Genomic DNA, 4,088 nt, shown 5'->3' with positions numbered 1-4,088 from the left:
TATGATTGACTCTGGTCTCTGTGAAATTATGTGGCGCAGAAGGTACAAATGTTGCGATCTTTTTGAAAAGCTGTTAGAGGGTATTGCAAAATTTTAAAATCTCAATTGTATATATTCGTGGAGGGCGATCTTTTATTTTACAGTGCATTTTAAGTTTAATGTTCCTCATTTAACCCTTTAGTGTTCACATTATTCTACCATAATTAATGCTTTTTTTCTCCACATTGTTTTGAACTAATCATGCATTCTCTCGTAGCTATGAGATTTTGATGAGGTAGCTGTTAATTTTTAAAACGATATTGTAGGGTTGGTGTGAGAGACCAGATCAGGCCAGTTTGAACGTAGAATAGGCAAAATACTTATGGCCAGTTTAAATGCTAAAGGGTTAAATTGATTTCATTTCTGCTTATATTTTTTCGGTGTATCCCTGTCTTTAGATGTGTTACACCTGCCTGGTTATTTTTTTTTATATCCATTTCTGCCGACACTGTGTACTGTCCTGAAATCTTACTGTGTGCGACATGACCCTCGCTCTATTGAAATTGAAGCACTCCCTGTCAGGCCATCAACCTTCAGTTGTATAGACAAAATTTGTGTCTGCACCACATTTTTGTTTGCAATTCTGATTAGTATTTTAATTGGCGTTTTGGGAAAGAGTGACAAAACGAGAAACATTTTGTGCAAAGTGTGAGTGGTGAAAACCATTCTATTTGCTGCTATAAAACTATGTTTCTTGTGTTTCTGATAGTTACCAATATTTAAGGAACTAAGTAGTGTTCCATGCCTGCTGCAATCAATACATCGTAAGTTACAAGATGGAACTGGTGGAGTCAACCCCACCCACCTCTCAGAACTAAGCTTTTGGATTCTATTTATTTTTTCTCAGCAGATTCCTAGGCTTTCAACGATGGAGATTTCGAATATGCAAAATTCCACACTTTTAAAATTTCAAATCTCTTTCTGCCTCCCCCTAATTTTTAACTTTTTTTGTTCAATCCATGTGGGAAAATATGGGGAAAAAATTTCATATTTTCTATGAGAAAACTCCGAAAATGATTCATACAGTGTGAAAATGAACGGTTGGTGTGCGACTGAGCAGAAGATAGGCCGAACTATGTTTTACATACCTGTCATATGCATCAGTTTTGCTTTTTCGGTACATGGAAAACAAATCTTCCCACCCGGCCATTGACAGTATTTGCTGACGACTGTATGACGGTCCTGCATGCCTCAGTATGCAATTACTATGATTTTCCAGCTTTGGTGTGAGAACATATTAGTCAAGTACACACATGTATACTGATAAATTCCAGCGTTGTCATCAGTCAGGTGGGGAGTTAAGACTATATTGTGTCTTACTGTTTTTATAGCCTGTTTGAATGAATATCTGCTTTTCACCAACAAACCTCATATAGATGTGATGCTGGTGAACTGTTCTTTCTTTGCATTTCAGCGCTTTGATCTTGAGCTGAACTATTCAACGGTTTATCGTGTTTTGCTCTATTTTGATGGATGTCACATGCGTGTGACTCTTTAAACTTGATGTATATATGAATAATTTCTGATGGGAGATATGTGACATGTTTCCTTCCTGTATATATAAAATTGTGTAATTCCTGTTAAGAAATGAAACATGTAATGGTGAATAAATAATACCAAAACCTTTGTTTTTTTTCAATCTCCTCTTCTGTTTTTCAATTCTTAAGGCATACCGAACACAAGTATAACATCTACATACAACTTTGGAGTAGTGGAATCTGCATATATACTTCAAAATGACAATTTGGATTTATTGGGTTGGAAAGAAAGTAATTTTGTTTTTCACAAATCCATAGTTACAATTTTTTTTTATGACTTTTGTCTATGTTGAGATTTTTCCTTTTGGTATTTGATAGTCATTACTTTTAGCTTATTTTAGGATTAAATTGTAGTTTTATTTACAGTTCATTGTCAATTTTAACATGGAGTGCAAAAACAAACATTTTCGCCATATTTTGTTTTCTTTATTTCTGTAAGAGCAAGGAAGTTGCTGAGGCTCACAAAGAGATATTTGAGGTTTATGGTGTTTATTGCTTAACAGAATGCAAATGTTAGAAATGGTTTAAAACATTGCATTCTGGAAGTTTTTCACTCAAAGGTGACCAACATTCTGGTCGACCTACTGATGTTGATGACCAAATTGGATCTGATTGTCATAACAGTGTGGGATCATTAAGAGTTCCGCTTAACACAATAAATCAATATTTGCAATGAGCATTTCATACGCAATGAAATCGACCTCTTTGTTTTTAAATGTATCACAGTGATGGAGAATGGATTGTCTAACATCAATTGAAAACCAAGACTGACAAACCACAATGCACTACTGCAAGAAAACATTTCTTACCTTCTTACGATTGACATGGATGACAGCTGTACTCTTCTCGAACTTGACAGCAGATGTTCTGCATAAGCCCACACTTCCAGGCACTGAACAACAGCATGCAGGATGCTTTCCCTATCCTGAACGGGTAACGCTCCTCGGAAATAGACTTTGAGAAATTCACATAATACAAGCATTTCGCTCCTCATATTTATGAAAATAGGGGGTTTTTTTCATTGAAATTTTATAGAAATACCTTTCAATCTGTATACATTACGATTATAAAGAAATTCATGACCGAAATGTCCCACCTGGGTAGGAAATAGACTTTGAGAAATTTACATGATACGAGCATTTCCAATAATCTATACATACCTCTGTATGTGGTCTATTGTTTGCATATAGGCAGCCATTCCTAATACATATATTACAAGTTTTCTCCCATGAAGTGACAAAGCGGTGGAATATATGTAAAGATAAAACAGAAACCGTGTGTCAGAAAACATTCTCAAACAGATCACATTCTACCACATTGAATTTCAGAAATTATGTTTTGAAAATAATCTATACATACCTCTGTATGTGGTCCATTGTTTGCATATAATGTTGTTGGCATCCTTTTGTCTTGGGAGGCAATGGAGTTGTGCATAAAATAATCTAGTGTGGTTACCGAAGTTTCCACTCCAGCTTTTCACAGGCCTTGGAGTCCAATCCTCAGGATTCTTCTCTGAACCTTCCTGATGTAGTCCAAAGGAGTGCAGAGCATTACGCTTAGCACCTTCTTTGAAGGGTGTCTTCTTTCCGTAACCCCGGATGGGGGCCCATTCCAGGTACTGTCAGGCAGGGTCGTCACGCCCTGAGGTAGTCAAGAAAATCACTACCCACTACCCATATATATAACATATATATAGTTTCAGAAGTTTTCTCCCATGAAGTGACGAAGCGGTGGTATATATGTAAAGATAAAACAGAAAACATTCTCAAACAGATCATATGCTACCACATTGAATTTCAGAAATTATATTTTGAAAATAACCTATACATACCTCTATATGCAGGTACATTTTTTGAATGTAGTTAGCCAAAATAGGGGGGATTTTTTCATTGAAATTTTATAGAAATACCTTTCAATCGGTGTACACTACAATTCTAAAAGAATTTCTCAGGAAAGTCTTTTCCAGCAGTATGGGGAATGAAATTTTCACATGACCCTTGATTTTTCCGTCGTAACTTTCCTGATTATAGGGGAGTTTTTTTCAATGATATTTTATAGAAATACCTTACGATCTCCATACATGACGATTATAAAGAAATAACTTTGAAAATTTTTTCCTAGAGGGCAGAGAGAGAATTTCGTAAAATTCGAGCTTTTCCTTTCGGAAAATAGGGATTTTTTTCAATGATATTTTATAGAAAGACCTTACGATCTTCATACATGACGATTATAAAGAAATATGTTGGAAACATTTTTCCTAGATGACAGTTGGTGATAATAAACAGAAGCTGAAGTTAGAAATAATGAACGGTAACAATGTCTGGACAAACAAAAACCTTTTTAGTGTTTTGTGTGAAACAAGCTAAAGTCTATTGAAACAATATCTTTTGCATACGTTCAAAAATCACTGGATATATATCGATCCGTGGATGTATTAATAAGGCCTTAGGTGCAAAAAAAAAGTTTTCAAATGGTATCAATTGTTGCCACTTAGCTTGAGCAATTTTGAAT

The sequence above is a fragment of the Octopus bimaculoides genome, chromosome 27 (genome assembly GCF_001194135.2).
Source record: "Octopus bimaculoides isolate UCB-OBI-ISO-001 chromosome 27, ASM119413v2, whole genome shotgun sequence".
NCBI classification, from domain to species: Eukaryota; Metazoa; Mollusca; class Cephalopoda; order Octopoda; family Octopodidae; genus Octopus; species Octopus bimaculoides.
This window is presented reverse-complemented; position numbering follows the sequence as displayed.